At 35.8% G+C, this 18047-nt stretch overlaps 1 protein-coding gene across 1 annotated transcript in view; it reads left to right on the plus strand.

The window, feature by feature from the left end:
- The window catches only part of LOC105475251 (protein phosphatase 1 regulatory subunit 3A), a 129537-nt gene that overhangs the window by 41253 nt on the left and 70237 nt on the right, over positions 1-18047 (plus strand). The gene's annotated exons all lie outside the window — the stretch shown is intronic.

Here is an 18047-nt window from a genome sequence, read left to right on the forward strand (position 1 = left end):
AGAAAAAATAATCAGTGGAGTTTTTAAAAAAAGAAAGCATTTTCTTGATTAATATATGAGCACCCACCCACCAGCATACACACAAATGGCAGTGAACACAATCTACTAATACTTCGTGTAGTGATGCATGTAATGTGTGGTGGTTCATTTTTGATGCGATTCACAGTATCAGACTCAGATATGAAATTAAAATGTTAATACAAAGACATGCCTAATTTTGAGGCAGAGTTCAAAGGAAAGAAACGTAGCCTAGAAATGTGGTAGCATGTCATGTAACAGCTTAAGACTATTGGAAACTCGTATCTGAAGGTTCAAACAAAAGTCAGAAAAATGTCTATTATATGGTAGAATTCAATAATCCTGTATATGATTGACTTGGTTCTGAGTGGAAGCAGACTTAAAATTTCCTTAAAGACAAACTCTATAAAATTAATATCAAACAGCAGAGAGATGGTGCTTAAAAATCATTGAGTTTAGAAATTCTCTTTGTAAACACTTAACCCATAACCTACTTTTAGTAATTTTATGTAGGAAGCTTTTATGTTAGAATTTATAAACATTTTTAGCATAAAGTGTTTATAGAAATATACATTTAAATCATTTTATACATACACACTAAAAAGATTATATTTTTCTACATATTAAATTGATTCCCAATTAATAAATATTTGGAAAATCCAATTGTCCTCTTTTCATGATGCAAATACAATTTCTTTGTTTTTAAGTGAAATGGTGGAGTCCTACCTAAAGAAGGGAATAAAAAGATTATTTCCTATCTTCATAAATATGTGAAAATATTTTAAATACGTTTCTACTCCTTGAAAGTTGGAAAAGAAAATAGAAAGTAAAGATAGATTATGTTTTTCATATTTTCATAATCTTTTTCTTTTATTATTTTTAATTGACATAATTGTACATATTTATGATTACAGTGATATTTTTATACATTTTTACAGTGTGTAATGATAAAATCAGGGCAATTAGCATATTCATCACCTTAAACATTTATTGTTTCTTTGTGTTGAGAATATTCCAAATCCACTCTTCTATTTGAAAATAAACAATAAATTGTGGTAAATTCTGTTCTACTCCCCCTAAGTACTATAGAATGATAGAATTTATTCCTCCTATCTAGATGTAATTTTGTGTCCCATTAGCCAGTCTCTGACAATTTCTATCTATCCCATCTGTTCAAACTCCTAGTAACCACTATTCTAGTACCTTCTACTTCTATAAACTCAACTTTTTAAACTTCCACATATGAGTGAGACTATATGATATTTGTCTTTCTGTGTCTGGATTATTTCACTTAACATCATTTTCTCCAAACTCATCCATAACACTACAAATAACAGGATTTCATTCTTTTTTACGGCTTAGTATTCCATTGTGTATATATACCACATTTTTCCATTCATTTATTGATGAAATTTTAACTTGATTCATATCTAGGACTATTGTGAATAGTACTGCAATAAACATGCTTCAGTTCATGGTTCAGTTCAGAGACCTTTTTGACATACTGATTTCCTTTATTTTTCATAAATAGCCAGTACTGGGAGTGCTGGATCATATGGTAGTTCTGCTTGTAGTTTTTGATGAAACTCCATATAGCTTTCCAAAATGGCTTTACTAATTTACATTCCCACCAGAGTGTATCAGAGTCCTTCTTTCTCCACATTCTTGCCAACATTTGTTGTATTTTGTCTTTTTGTTGATAGCCATGCTAATTGGAATGAGGTGATATTTTATTGTGGTTTTGATTTGTATTTCCCTGATGATAAGTGATGGTGAGCACTTTTTTTAAATATACCTATTGGCCATTTATATTCTTCTTTTGAGAAATGTTTATTCAGCTCATTTGCTGATTTTTAATCAAGGTACTTGTTTATTGACTGAGTTGTTTCAGTTTCTTGTATATTCTGGCTATTAATTCCTTGTTGGATTAATACTTGAAAATATTTTTCTACTGATTGTTTACTCTGTTCATTGTTTACTTTGCTGTATAAAAGCTGTTTAGTTTGATATAATCTCATTTGTCTGTTTTTGCTTTTGTTGCCTAAGCTATTAAGGCCTTCTCCATAAAAATCTTTGCCTAGATGAATGTCCTGAAATATTTCCCCTCTGTTGTCCTCTAGTAGTTTCAAAATTTGGGGTCTTAAACCATTTATGTTTTTAATTCATTTTGAGTTGATTTTTTAATATGATGAGAGAGGTCTAGTTTTATTCTTTTGCATATGGAAATTCAGTTTTCCCACCACTATTTATTAAAGAGACTGTATTTCCCAAAGAATGTTTTTGTTGCCTCTGTCAAAGATCAGTGGCTGTTTCTAGTTTCTCTATTTTGTTCCATTGGTCTATGTGTCAGTTTTTATGCCACTACCAAGCTATTTTGGTACAACGTAGTATACTTTAAATTCAGGTAGTGTGATGCCTCCAGTTTTGTTCTTTTTCCTGAGAATTGCTTTGGCTATTTAGGGGTCTTTTGTGGTTTCCTATGAATTTTAGGGTTGCCTTTTTCTATTTTTATAAAGAATTTCATTAGAATTGTGACAGAGATTGAACTGAATCTATAGAATGCTTTTGTCAGTATGGTTATTTTCACAATATTAATTATTTGAATCCATGAACATACGATGTCTTTCCATTTGTGGTTTTTTTTTTTCAATTTTTTTCATCAGTGTTTTATAGTTTTTCTTATAGGGATCTTTCACCTCTTTGGTTAAATCAATTTGTAGGTATATTTTGTGGATATTATGAATATAATTGTTTTCTTAATTTCTTTTTTTTGCTAGTTGTTGGTGTAGAGAAATGCTATTCATTTTTGTATGTAGATTTTGTAGCCTGTATTTTTACCGAATATGGTTATCAGTTCTAAGGGTTTTTTGGTACAGTTTTTAGGGTTTAAAATATATGTATATATAGGATCATATCATCTTCAAACAGGAACAAATTGACTTCCTCCTTTCCAGTTTGGATGCCATTTATTATTTTCTCTTGCTTGATTGTTCTAGCCAAGACTTTCAGTACTACGTTGAATAAGAGTGGTGAAAGTAGACATTGCTGTCTTATTCCAATTCTTAGAGGAAAAGCTTATAACTTTTTCCTGTTAAGTATGATGTTAGCTGTGGGTTTGTCATATATGGCCTTTATTATGTTGAGGTATGTTCCTTCTATACCTAGTTCATTGAGAGTCTTATTTATGAAGGGACATTAAATTTTATCAGATGCTTTTTCTGTATATATTGGGATAATTATATTATTTTGTTGTTTATTATATTAATATAAAATATAATATTTATTGATTTTTGTATGCTGAAACATCCATACATCCTTGGGATAAATTCTACCTCATCATGGTTAATGATATTTTTTAGTGTGGTACTGGATTTAGTTTGCTAGAATTTTGTTGAGGATTTTTAAAAATCTATATTTATCAAGCATATTTGCCTGTAGGTTTCTATTTTTGTGTGTGTATCCTTGTCTGGTTTTGGTATAGGGTAACACTAGCCTCATTAGAATGAATTTGTAAGAATTACTTTCTTAAAATTTCTCCCTTCCCTTCCCTTCCCTTCCCTTCCCTTTCCTTCCCTTCCCTTTCCTTCCCTTTCCTTTCCTTCCCTTCCCTTCCCTTCCCTTTCCTTCCCCTTTCCTTTCCTTTCCTTTCCTTTCCTTTCCTTTCCTTTCCTTTCCTTTCCTTTCCTTTCCTTTCCTTTCCTTTCCTTTCCTTTCCTTTCCTTTCCTTTCCTTTCCTTTCCTTTCCTTTCCTTTCCTTTCCTTTCCTTTCCTTTCCTTTCCTTTCTTTCTTTCCTTCCTTCCTTCCTTCTTTCCTTCCTTCCTTCTTTCCTTCCTTCCTTCTTTCCTTCCTTCTTGCCTTTCTCTTTCTTTTTCTCCCTCTCTTTTTCTCTTTCTCTCCCTCTCTCCCTTTCTTCTCCCCTTCTCCCTTTCTCACTCACTCTTCTCTCTCCTCTTTCCTCTCTTCTCTCTTCTCTTCTCTATGGCTGTCTCACTCCATTGCCCAGGCTGGAGTGCAATGGTATGTTCATAGCTCACTGCCATCTCAAACTCCTGGCCTCAAGCTATTCTGCTTCAGTCTCCTGGGTAGCTAGGACTACAGGTACATGCCAGGCATGCCTGGCTAATTTATTTTTATTTTTATTAGAGACAAGATCTTGCTATGTTGCCCAGGTTGCTTTCAAACTATGGGGCTCAAGTAATCCTCCTGACTCGGCCTGTTAAAGGACTGGGATTAAAGACATGAGCCACTGTACCTGGCCCAATTTTCTATAAAATTTTGAGAACTAATGAACAACTAACTAGACTAACAAGGAGAAAAAGAAAAACACAACAGAGTAAATAAAATAAAAATGAAAAGGGGACATTACCACTGATAACACAGAAATAAAACGGATCATTAGAGACTATTATATACAACTATAAGTCAACAAATTGGAAAATTAGGAAAAATAAATAAATTCCTAGACACATACAATCTACTAAGACAAAAATAAATAGAAAACTTGAACAGACTAATTATAAGTAATAAGATTAAATCAGTAATAAAAAATCTCCTCTCAAAGAAAAGCCCAGGACCTGATAGCTTCTCTGCTGAATTCTATTAAACATTTAAAGAAAAATGAATACCAATTCTTCTGAAACTCTTCCAGAAAATTGAAGAAGAGGGTATAGCCTTTAGCATGTTGGGTAAGCCTGTAAATTATAATTTAAGTCAGATTGGCTCTTCCCATGTGAATTCTTTGGCCTATTTAGTCCTATTCGCATCTTTAAATTGTTATTTAATTTAAATACAACAGTTGATGTTTATTATATGAATAAACGACGTATCAGGTTGTACTCTGAATCTTTGAGTATAACTTCTACATATATATCCTACTGATCTGTGCATGTGAGGTTTCCATCTTTAATAATATCAACAATAACAAATTTATAGCCAATTACTGAGTATTTTTAATAAATTGGGTAGTATTTAAAGTTCCTTATGGAAGATAACACATTTTATTTTTCACAATTGCATGAGAAAATTTTCTCATTTTATAGGTAGAAACAGATGCATAGATTAATTTTTCCAAAGTTACATAGTAGTCAGCAGTAAAGTCTAGGTTCAGATCCTCAGTAGTTTTTCTCCAGAGTTGATCCTCTTAACTATTTCACCATGTTGTACCTTCAATTCAGATACACTGAGCTATTCTTTTAATTGCACACTTTTATGTCAGTGTGCTCTGTGGTACTGTATTTACTACAAGTACACTACACATAACACACTGTATCTTTTGCACAGATAATTCTTTCTTTATTAATGCTCCTGAAAATGGAAACTTCCTAAATCATTCTATTCTTTTCCATTCATTTTTATTCAAATGGGTTCAATTCAAAAAATACTCATTGGGCTCCTTCTAGGCCACAAAAAATATATTAGTCCTACCTCTTACCTGACTTGAGCACAGCAATGGAGGTAGAGACATAAACCAATAATGGCAATATCTGTCACCAGTTCAGTAATACAGATAAGATTTAAGAGCAGAAGTGGCACAAAGTAAGGATTGTTTGGTTCTATAAGCACTTTGCTTTACACATTTCAGAGATGTGCCATCTTTTTAACACTGTAATTTTAGGGATCAAGGAAATCATACACACAAAATACCCTCCAAACGCATTATTATATCTAACTTTTACTTAACATAATAACTGGGATGAGGATACATCTTGATGTAATTGTTGTAGTGCTTACTTACGCCTAATGTTCTGGTGTAATTAATAGTAGCACCCCTTTAACTTTCATAAGTAACATGGTTTGGATGATAAATTGTAAGATCAGCCTAATAAATCTATGAAAATAACCTAGCCAATAGGTGTGAAGTACTCTGTGTCACATGAATAAAAGGGGCAGCTTTCAATGCAACAGCCTTCTATTACCTAAAGACAGAATTCTTGTCCTTGGGATCATAGATTGCAATTCATGTATAACAGCCTCTCATCAACTTAGGTAAAGTAGAATAATATTTTTACATATTCAGTAATGCTGAGGACAACGTCCAAAAAAAAAAAAAAAAGGAAAAAAAATGGTAGGGACATGTTAAAAAGAATGTGGTAGCCAAAATCCATTAGAAAGAAATCATTTACATTACTGACATAAGGTAATTATACCATTGTGAAACCAGATACTGTAGGCCTACTCAGATGGTTTGGGACATGATAATTCCATCATCCAAGATAGCCAGCATGGCACAAGATGGAAGAAACTTTTGCAAAAGTTGTGGAGGCCACTGTGTGATACTCAAAACTATAATGGTTTATGGTGCTAGAAGCTGTATTATGAATATGCATTCTGCTCCTCATCAGTAAGAGGAACAAAAATTTTGGGGGAAGTACTGTATCCTGTTACCAGGATTTAACAACCATAGGGTAAAACAACACTATTAAAACAGCAAAAATAAATGAAAATGCAAACAAATGACCCAAGATATCCAATGAGAGTCAAAGATATTTTAAGGCAGAACCAATGTCACTTTGTTTAATTTTGGCCTTTGCAGTAACTTTAACTTTTGGCCATAGTTCATGCAGGTGATGCTATGCTGAGACTGAATAGCAGTGGATCTCTTTTCCTTCACTCTGCTTAAGGAATGTGTGTATTGGAAACATATCCAAAGAAGTACTATCATTATGTAAGACCACGGAATAAGTTCATACTGATATGCTAGCAAAAGACTGGCATAGTTGCTTCAAAAGCGTTTAGCTATGCTTCTTCTAGCAGCATAACCTTACCCACATAAGACACAGAGGAATGGTTCTTGAAAACTGCTCTTTTTATATCGTCTCTTTGCTCAATTAAAAAAAATTAATGGGTCAATTTGCTGCATCTATAAAGCTGTTCTATCACTGAGGGTCAGAAAAGAAAAATAGCTTAAAGTAGCTTGAGCTCTGTGAGTTATGCAAGCCCAAAGAGACACGAGGATGGGATTTCGTGGATCAGTACTGTAGTCTGGTCTGTAGTCTGTTAGGAACCGGGCTGCACAGCAGGTGGTAAGAGGTGGGTGAGCAAGTGAAGCTTCATCTGGATTTACAGCTGCTCCCCATGACTCCCATAATGACCTAAGATCTATCTCCTGTCAGATCAGTGGTGGCATTAGATTCTCATAGGAGCACAAACCCTACTGTGAACTACATATGTGAGGGATCTAGGTTGACTGCTCCATATGAGAATCTAACTACTTCCTGATGATCTGAGGTGGAACAGTTTCATCCCCAAATCAGCCACCCCTACAGACCCCCACTACCCAGGTCTGTGGTAAAATTGTCTTCCACGAAACCAGTCCTTGGTGCCAAAAAGTTGTGGATCACTGGTATAAAGGAATTTTGTTCCTGACTAGCTGCCTCATCCATTATCTTCATGTTCCCGGAATTTTCAATACAAAGAACAGTGTATAACTTATGCTAATTTAATGTAAATTGTTTATAAACAACTTAGGGACTGCCTGATCCTTTTCTTTGAAAAACCTACTGATGTTGCTAATTGGAGTGTCTATTCAGGGCATGTTAAATCAATCTACACTCCTAGGTTGCAACCTGTAAGCTTGGCCCAAATAAATTACTTATATTAATTTTGCCTCTGCTTCTTCCTTTCAGGTAGATGAAGGCATAGAGCCTATGGTATTTTATAAAGCTGGACATCATTTTAATTTCTAAGGCCAAGTGTAATTTGATAACAATCAAACTTGCTTGTTGGTTGAAAATAAGACCCTTCAAGGTAGCTTTAAGCAAAAAATGGAAGGTATCACAAATAAGGCAACTTCTGGGTTAGAGGTGAAAATAGGGATCACTAGGAACAGCAACAAGGAAATAAAAAGCCACCAGAAATGTACTCTCTTTTGGACTTTCATGTTCTCTCATCTTTTTTTTTTCCTGTTTTCTGTGTCCCCTTCATTTTTCTGTTTTTGTTAGTGGATTTTCTCCCTCCACTTACTCTTCAAGATATATGGTCCTTAAAATAGAATTTCCCAACAGTGACTTTGCATCCTAATTATATACATCCAAAAGCTTACTGGTTAGAATTTTCCGGGTCTGAGTTCTAAACTTCCAGAACAGAGAAACTCCAAGTTTAGATATTGGATCTTGATATCAGATGGGGGTCGTTGCTCTAACTTGTTCTTTAAAATTCTCTAACTTATGGCTATTTGCTCTTCCATATGAATTATAGGAATAGCTTATCAAGTTTCATGAAAAATGTGATTGAAAACTCAAGTTGAAATTTTGCTGAATAGAAACATCAATTTGAGGAGAAATAATATTTTTAAAATATTGTCTTCATCCATGAGAATAGCATATTTAATTTATTAATGTCTTTTATTCAATCATGATTTACAACTTTATCAATGAATACATTAAACATTTACTATTAGATTTATTCCAAAGTACCTTATGGATTTTGTTGCTATTATAAATAAATAATTTTTCCTATTATATCTTCATTTGAGGAATTTTTGACAGAAAGTCATTGATTTATGTGTCACTTAACTATTTTGTTGAACTCTTTTATTAGATCCAGTAGCTATTAGTTCTTTATTTTGATAATTATGCCAATAGGGTAAGAATGCTATTGACTTTTATATGTTCTTTTATGCAACCTGCCAAAATCTTGCAATTGTGCTAGTTTGTTTTGTTTCTAATCCATTTATTTCTGTTTTATTTTCCTTGCTTTCTTGAGCTGAATGTATAGCTCAGTTATTTTTAATCTTTTCTCTTTTAAAAAAAGTCCACATAACGCTACAAAATATACTTGACATTTTAGTTGCATTGGATTGGTTTTGAGAGAATTATGTCTCAAAAGCATACACACACACACGTAAAATGTATCTTTACATTTTTAACTTCTATTTCCTAATTCCTTTTTTAAATGTTTTAAATAATACTTCAAGTTCTGGGATACATGTGGAGAATATGCCAGTTTGTTACATAGGTATACATGTGCCATGGTGGTTTGCTGCACCTATCAACCCATCATCTACATTAGGTATTTCTCCTAATGGTATCCCTCCCCTAGTCCCACACTCTCTGACAGGTCCTAGTGTGTGATGTTCCCCTTCCTGTGTCCATGTGTTCTCATTGTTCAGCTCTCACTTATGAGTGAGAACATGTGGTGTTTACTTTTCTGTCCTTGTGACAGTTTGCTGAGAATGATGGTTCCAGCTTCACCCATGTCCCTGCAAAGGACATGAACTCATCCTTTTTTATGGCTGCATAGTATTCCATGGTATATATTTGCCACATTTTCTTTATCCAATCTATCATTGATGGCCATTTGGGTTGATTCCAAGTCTTTGCTATTGTGAATAGTGTCGCGATATACCTATATGTGCATGTGTCTTTATAGCAGAATGATTTATAACCCTTTGGGTATATACCCAGTAATGGGATTGCTAGGTCAAATGGTATTTCTGGTTCTAGATCCTTGAGGAATCCCCACACTGTCTTCCACAATGGTTGAACTTATTTACACTCCCACCAACAGTGTAAAAGCATTCTTATTTCTCCACATTCTCTCCAGCATCTGTTGTTTCCTGACTTTTTAATGATCACCACTCTGACATGAGATGGTAGCTCATTGTGGTTTTGATTTGCATTTCTCTAATGATCAGTGATAACGAGCTTTTTTTCATATATTTGTTGGCCACATAAATGTCTTCTTTTGAGAAGTGTCTGTTCATATCCTTTGCCCACTTTTTGATGGGGTTGTTTTCTTTTTGTAAATTTCTTTAAGTTCTTTGTAGATTCTGGATATTAGCCCTTTGTCAGATGGATAGATTGCAGAAATTTTCTCCTATTCTGTAGGTTGCCTGTTCACTCTGATGATATTTTCTTTTGCTGTGCAGAAGCTCTTTAGTTTAATTAGATCCCATTTGTCAACTTTGGCTTTTGTTGACATTACTTTTGGTGTTTTAGTCTTGAAGTCTTTGCCCATACCTATGTCCTGAAGGGTATTGCCTAGGTTTTCTTCTAGGGTTTTTATGGTTGTAGGTCTTACATTTAAGTATTTAATCCATTTTGAGTTAAATTTTGTGTAAGGTATAAGAAAGGGATCCAGTTTCAGTTTCCTGCATATGTTTAGCCAGTTTTCCCAACACCATTCATTAAATAGGGAATCCTTTTCCCATTGCTTGTTTTTGTCAGGTTTGTCGAAGATCAGATGTTGTAGATATGTGGTGTTGCTTCTGAGAACTCTGTTTTGTTCCATTGGTCTATATATCTGTTTTGGTACCAGTACCATGCTGTTTTGGTTACTTTAGCCTTGTAGTTTAGTTTGAAGTCTGGTAGCATGATGCCTCCAGTTTTGTTCTTTTTGCTTAGGATTGTGGTGGCTACGTGAGCTCTTTTTTGGTTCCATGTGCAATTTGAAGTAGATTTTTTCTAATTCTGTGAAGAAAGTCAATGGTAGTTTGATGGGGATAGCATTGAATCTATAAATTACTTTGGGCAGTATGGCCATTTTCACCATACTGATTCTTCCTATCCGTTAGCATGGAATGTTTTTGCATTTGTTTGTGTCCTCTCTTTTTTTTTTTTTTTTTTTTTTTTGAGAGGGAGTCTCGCTCTGTCGCCCAGGCTGGAGTGCAGTAGCGCGATCTCGGCTCACTGCAAGCTCCGCCTCCCGGGTTCACGCCATTCTCCTGCCTCAGCCTCCCGAGTAGCTGGGACTACAGGCACCCGCCACAGCACCCGGCTAATTTTTTGTATTTTTAGTAGAGACAGGGTTTCACTGTGTTAGCCAGGATGGTCTCAATCTCCTGACCTCGTGATCCGCCTGCCTCGGCCTCCCAAAGTGCTGGGATTACAGGCGTGAGCCACCGCGCCCGGCCTCTCTTCTTTTCTTGAGCAGTGGTGTGTAGTTCTCCTTGAAGAGGTCCTTCACGTCCCTTGTAAGTTGTATGCCTAGGTATTTTATTCTCTTTGTAGCAATTGTGAATGGGAGTTCACTTATGATTTGGCTCTCTGTTTGTCTGTTATTTAGTGTTTAGGAATGCTTGTGATTTTTGCACATTGATTTTGTATCCTGAGACTTGGCTGAAGTTGCTTATCAGCTTCAGGAGATTTTGGGCTGAGACAATGGGGTTTTCTAAATACACAATCATGTCATCTGCAAACAGAGGCAATTTGACTTCCTTTCTTCCTATTCGAATACCCTTTATTTCTTTCTCTTGCCTGATTGCCCTAGCCAGAACTTCCAATACTATGTTGAATAGGAGTGGTGAGAGAGGGTATCCTTGTCTTGTGCCACTTTTCAAAGGTAAAGCTTCCGGCTTTTGCCCATTCAGTGTGATATTGGCTGTGGGTTTGTCATAAATAGCTTTTATTATTTTGAGATACTTTCCATGAATACCTAGTTTATTGAGAGTTTTTAATATGGATGGATAGGGTATTGAATTTTATCGAATGTCTTTTCTGCATCTAGTGAAATAATCATGTGTTTTTTTGGTCACTGGTTCTGTTTATATGATGGATTACATTTATTGATTTGTGTGTGTTGAACTATCCTTGCATCCCAGGGATGAAGCCAACTTGATTGTGGTGAATAAGCTTTTCGATGTGCTGCTGGATTTGATTTGCCAGTATTTTATTGAAGATTATTGCATTGATATTCCTTCAGGGATATTGGCCTGAAATTTTCTTTTTTTGTGTGTCCCTGCCAGGTTTTGGTATCAAGATGATGCTGGCCTCATAAAATGAGTTAGGGAGGAGTCACTCTTTTTCTATTGTTTGGAATAGTCTCAGAAGGAATGGTACCATCTCCTCCTTGTACCTCTGGTAGGATTCAGCTGTGAAACTGTCTGGTCCTGGGCTTTTTTTAGTTGTTAGACTATTAATTACTGCCTCAATTTCAGAACATGTTATTGGTCTATTCAGGGATTTGACTTCTTCCTGATTTAGTCTTCGGAGGGTATATGTGTCAGGAACTTAACCATTTCTTCTAGAATTTCTAGTTTATTTGCATAGAGGTGTATAGTATTCTCTGATGGTAGTTTGTATTTCTGTGGTATCAGTGGTGATATCCCCTTTATCATTTTATATTGTGTCTATTTGATTCTTCTCTCTTTTCTTCTTTATTAGTCTGGCTAGTGCTCTATCTATTTTTTGCTTTTCAAAAAACTACCTCCTGCATTCACTGATTTTTTTGAAGGGTTTTTCATGTCTTTATGATCTTAGTTATTTCTCGTCTTCTGCTAGTTTTTGAATTTGTTTGCTCTTGCTTCCCTAGTTTTTTAAATTGTGATGTTAGGGTGTCGATATTAGATCTTTCCTATTTATAGCACTAAATAGGTATTTTTAGTGCTATAAATTTCCCTCTAAACACTACTTTAGCTGTGTCCCAAAGATTTTAGTATGTTGTATCTTTGTTCTTACTGGTTTCAAAGAACTTTTCTGCTTTAATTTCGTTATTTACCCAGTAGTCATTCAGAAGCAGGCTGTTCAGTTTCCATGTAGTTGTGTGGTTATGAATAAGTTTCTTAATCCTGAGTTCTAATTTGATTGCACTATGGTCTGAGAGATGGTTTGTTACGATTTCTGTTCTTTTGCATTTGCTGATGAGTGTTTTACTTCCAATTATGTCATCAATTTTAGAATAAGTGCGTTGTGGTGCTGAGAAGAATGTATATCCTGTTGATTTGTGGTGGAGAGTTCTGTAGATGTCTATTAGGTCTGCTCTGTCCAGACTTGAGTTCAAGTCCTGAATATCCTTGTTAATTTTCTGTCTCATTGATCTAATATTGACAGTGGGGTGTTATAGTCTTCCACTATTATTGTGTGGGAGTCTAAGTCTCTTTGTAAGTCTCTAAGAACTGCTTTATGAATCTGGGTGCTCCTGTACTAGGTGCATATATATTTACGATAGTTAGATCTTCTTGTTGCATTGATCCCTTTACCTTTATGTAATGCCCTTCTTTGTCTTTTTTTTGATCTTTGTTGGTGTAAAGTCTGTTTTATCAGAGACTAGGATTGCAATCCCTGCTTTTTTTAAGCTTTCCATTTGTTTGATAAACATTCCTCCATCCCTTTATTTTGAGCCTACGTGTGTCTTTGGATGTTAGATGGGTCTCCTGAATACGGCACACTGATGGGTCTTGATTCTTTATCCAATTTGCCAGTCTGTGTCTCTTAATTGGGGTATGTAGCCTATTTACATTTAAGGTTAATATTGTTATTTGTGAATTTTATCCTGTCATTACAATGCTAGCTGGTTATTTTTCCAGTTAGTTAATACAATTTCTTCATAGTGTCGATGGTCTTTACAATTTGGTATTTTATTGCAGTGGTTGCTACCAGTTTTTCCTTTCCATGTTTAGTGCTTTCTTCAGGAGCTCTTGTAAGGCAGGCCTCATGGTGACAAAATCTCTCAGCATTTGCTTGTCTGTAAAGGATTTTGTTTCTCCTTTGCTTATGAAGCTTAGTTTGGCTGGATATGAAATTCCGGGTTGAATATTCTTTTCCTTAAGAATGTTGATTATTGGCCCCTACTATCTTCTGGCTTGTAGGGTTTCTGCAGAGAGATCTGCTGTTAATCTGATGGGATTCCCTTTGTGGGTAACCTGACCTTTCTCTCTGGCTGCCCTTAACATTTTTTCTTTCATTTCAACCTTGGTGAATCTGATGATTATATGTCTTGGGGTTGCTCTTCTCAAGGAGTATCTTTGTGGTGTTCTCTGCATTTACTGAATTTGCATGTTGGCCTGTTTTTCTAGGTTGGGGAATTTCTATGGATAATAACCTGAAGTGTGTTTCCCAACTTGGTTCCATTTTCCCCATCACTTTCAGGTACACCAATCAAATGTAGGTTTGCTCTTTTCACATAGTCCCATATTTCTTGGAGGCTTTGTTTGTTCCTTTTCATTCTTTTTTCTCTAATCTTGTCTTCATGCTTTATTTTATTAACTTAATCTTCAATCTCTGATATCCTTTCTTCCCCTTGATCAATTAGGCTATTGATACTTGTGTATGCTTCACGAAGTTCTCATGCTGTGTTTTTCAGCTCCATCAGGTCATTTATGTTCTTCTCTAAACTGGTTATTCTAGTTAGCAGTTCCTATAACCTTTTATCAAGGTTCTTAGCTTCCTTGCATTGGGTTAGAACATGCTTCTTTAGCTCAGAGGAGTTTGCTTATACCCACCTTCTGAAGCCTACTTCTATAAATTCGTCAAACTCATTCTCTGTCCAGTTTTGTTCTCTTGCTGGTGAGGAGTTGTGATCCTTTGAAGGAGAAGAGTCACTCTAGATTTTGGAATTTTCAGCCTCTTTTGTGCAGGTTTTTCCTCATTTTCATGGATTTATCTATCTTTGGTCTTTGAGGTTGATGACCTTCGGATGGGGTTTTGGTGTGGATGTCCTTTTGGTTGATGTTAATACTATTCCTTTTGTTTGTTAGTTTTCCTTCTAACAGGCCCCTCTGCTGCAGGTCTTCTGGAGTTTGCTGGAGGTCCACTCCAGACCCTGTTTGCCTGGGTATCACCAGCGGAGGCTGCAGAACAGCAAAGATTGCCCTGTTCCTTCCTCTGGAAGCTTCATCCCAGAGTGGCACCTGCCAGATGCCAGTAGGAGCTCTCCTATATGAGGTGTTTATCAACTCCTGCTGGGAGGTGTCACTCAGTTAGGAGGCATGGGGGTCAGGGACCCACTTGAGGAGGCAGTCTGTCCCTTAGCAGAGCTCAAGCACTGTGCTGGGAGATCCACTGTTCTCTTCAGAGCTGGCAGCAAGAAATATTTAACTGCTGAAGCTGCACCCACAGTCACTCCCTCCTCCAGGTATTCTGTCCCAGGGAGGTGGGAGTTTTATCAATAAGCCTCTGACTGGGGTTGCTGCCTTTCTATCAGAAATGCCATCCCCAGAGAGGAAGACTCTAGAGAGGCAGTCTGACTACAGCAGCTTTGCAGAGCTGAGGTGGGCTCTGCCCAGTTTGAACGTCCTGGCGGCTTTGTTTAGACTGTAAGGGGAAAACTGCCTATCCAAGCCTCAGTAATGGTGGACGCCCCTTCCCCCACCAAGTTCAAGCATCCCAGGTTGACTTCAGACTGCTGTGCTGGCAGCAAGAATTTCAAGCCAGTGGATCTTCGCTTGCTGGACTCTGTTGGGGTGGGATCCGCTGAGCTAGACAACTTGGCTCCCTGGCTTCAGCCCCCTTTACAGGGGAGTGAATGGTTCTGTCCTGCTGGTGTTCCAGGTGCCACTGGGATATGAAACACTCCTGCAGCTAGCTCGGTGTCTGCCCAAACAGCTGCCCAGTTTTGTGCTTGAAACCCAGGGCCCTGGTGTCATAGGCAACGTAGGGAATCTGGTCTATGGGTTGTGAAGACCATGGGAAAAAGCATAGTATCTGGGCTGGAGTGCACTGTTCCTCATGCACAGTCCCTCAGGGCTTCCCTTGGCTAGGGGAGGGAGTTCCCCAACCCCTTGCACTTCCAGGTGAGTCAACGCCCCACCATGCTTCGGCTTGCCCTCCATGGGCTGCATCCACTGTCTATCCAGTCCCAATGAGATGAACTGGGTACTTGAGTTGGAAATGCAGAAATCACCCACCTTCTGTGTTGATCTTGCTGGGAGCTACAGACTGGAGCTGTTCCTATTTGGCCATCTTGTCACAGAGTATTTCCTGATTCCTACTGTGATATAATATGTGTTTTTTTAATAGGATATTCCTTTTTAAAATTTATTTTATTATTGATGTCCATTTAGATTAGGATGTTATCATAGACTATTGCTTATAGGCAATTATTTGTAATGTGATAATACTGCCTTTGTGACCTACTGCATTGTTAATTTGATTATTATTCCATGTGTACCTATTTTATTTGGACACACAATTCTATACATATTTATTAGCTAAAACTTTTTAAGTTTGTTGTTCAAAACAATATTGCAAGTAGCATATAATATATAATAATATATAGTTCACGTTGGTCATTTAAAGTCTCTTACTAATATTATTGAGGTACCCATTTCTCTTTGCAGTTGTGCCAGTTTTACTTTGTATATTTCAAGGCTCTTAGTTCATAGTTGCAAACAAAGTCATGATTATTAGCATTTCTTAGCAATTTTTCCCTTTTATTATTGTACATAATATGCTTATTAATGTTTTGCCTTAAATTCTATGCCATCTGATATTAATATTGCTGCATTAGTTTTCTTATGGTTACTATTCATATATCATAGCTTTCATCATCATTTTATCATGGTTCTTGCCAAGAATTTATAACTATAATAATAAAAATCCAATCTGTAATCTTTTAGTAGACAAGTTTGAGCAATTTACACTATTTTGATTAGCTACTATGTTTGAACTTATTTTTATCATATTATTTTGAATTTTCTGTTAGTCATCTTTGTACATGATTTTTCTCTATTTATTAGTGCTTTAGGGAGTAAAAACTTAAAATTTTTGCTTTATTTTCTCTGCTGCTTTAGAAGTGCTTTGTGCAGGTTTTTAGAAGTGACACAGGTTGAGTATCACTAATCAAAAATTCCAAAATGTGAAATACTCCAAAATCTGAAACTTTTAAAGTGCTGACATGGTGCTCAAAGGAAATGCTCGCTGGGGCATTTCAGATTTCAGATTTTTGGATTAGAGATGCTGAACTGGTAAGTATAATGCAAATATCCTAAAATCCAAAAAAATCTAAAATCTGAAATAATTTTGTTTCCAAATGTTTGCAACAAAGGATATACTCAACCTGCATATTTTCTTTCAATTCTGTTAGTAGTCACTCTTAATTTTTAAAATTTATGCTTAATGATTTTTCTTTAACAAAGTCATGTATATTTTCTGTTCTGTCAAAAAAAAAAAAAAGTAACAAAAATGAAGCCGCAGTGTGTCTTGATTACCCCATATTGCTATTGTTTTCTGGAGGTTTTTAAACCATTATGACACAAATACAGTTTCTATATTTAAAATCAATCATTAAATGTACAGAAACCCTGTCCAGCTTGGTGTTAACTCTTGTTTCTTGTATCTCATGCCATTTGTGTGGGTTTCCTCTTTTTCCTGTGGAAGTGCATCCAATTACCATTCTTTTACTGAGGGTCTGTTTACGAATATTTCTTAGTCTTTGTAAACCTAAAAATGCCTTCTCGGGTGATGATTCTTTTGTGAGTGTGGCATTTGATGTGGATACTTATTTTTTCTTAGCACTTTGAAGATATTCCATCATCTTCTGGCATCTGAGTAGATAATTTATGCTTCCTCTTGGGAAGCTTTTAAGGTTTTTCCCTTTAGATGAACATGGTAGAGTCAGAATAATTGTTAATTTTTCTGCTTCTTAAAACTTTACAAAAATGAGATCAAAAGGACAAAATAATATAAAAAACTATAAAATAATATAATATAAAAATACTGAGGAAAGATGTTATAACAACAAATTTTTGGAAGCTATAACACATATTGATGAGGATAATTTACTTAAAATACCAAATAAGGCTGAAATTTATTCTAGCATATGCAGAAGTTCAGAATCAATCCAATTGTACCACACAACACAAAAAATGTCAGGAAATGCCTCTAAACTGGTAATGCAGTTAGAGTCTTGAAAACATAAGGAATAGTTGAAAGATTGTGTAAGATGCATTTAGACCCCTAGATCTCTTTGCCCTTCTTACGTAGCCAGTCAACTGTATTTCCTTCACCCTAGCAGGACCACAAGTTTATTTTCTGAGTAAACTGGTAAACCTATAAATAGAAGGGTAAAATAGCCTTCAGGGACGGCAAAATTTGGAGGTGCATCATGTGAAGATCTATCATTGAAATAGCTGTTTCACCATCCTATTATGAGATCCATCAGTCAACACATCTCCCTGCCTCTCCCTAAGATAGGTAAGCACACATAACCTCCAATTAGCTTTTTAGTACTTGTTCACTCCTAAATATTATTAGAAAGCCAATACAGCCATTGGAAGAAAATCTTTAACATAAAAACAGAAACCAAAAGAAAGAAGTGGACCAATAAACTCAAAAAAAAAAAAAAAAAAAACCTTGGGAGCAGAAAAGAAAAT

Source organism: Macaca nemestrina, chromosome 4 (assembly GCF_043159975.1).
Source record: "Macaca nemestrina isolate mMacNem1 chromosome 4, mMacNem.hap1, whole genome shotgun sequence".
In the NCBI taxonomy this organism is placed as follows: Eukaryota; Metazoa; Chordata; class Mammalia; order Primates; family Cercopithecidae; genus Macaca; species Macaca nemestrina.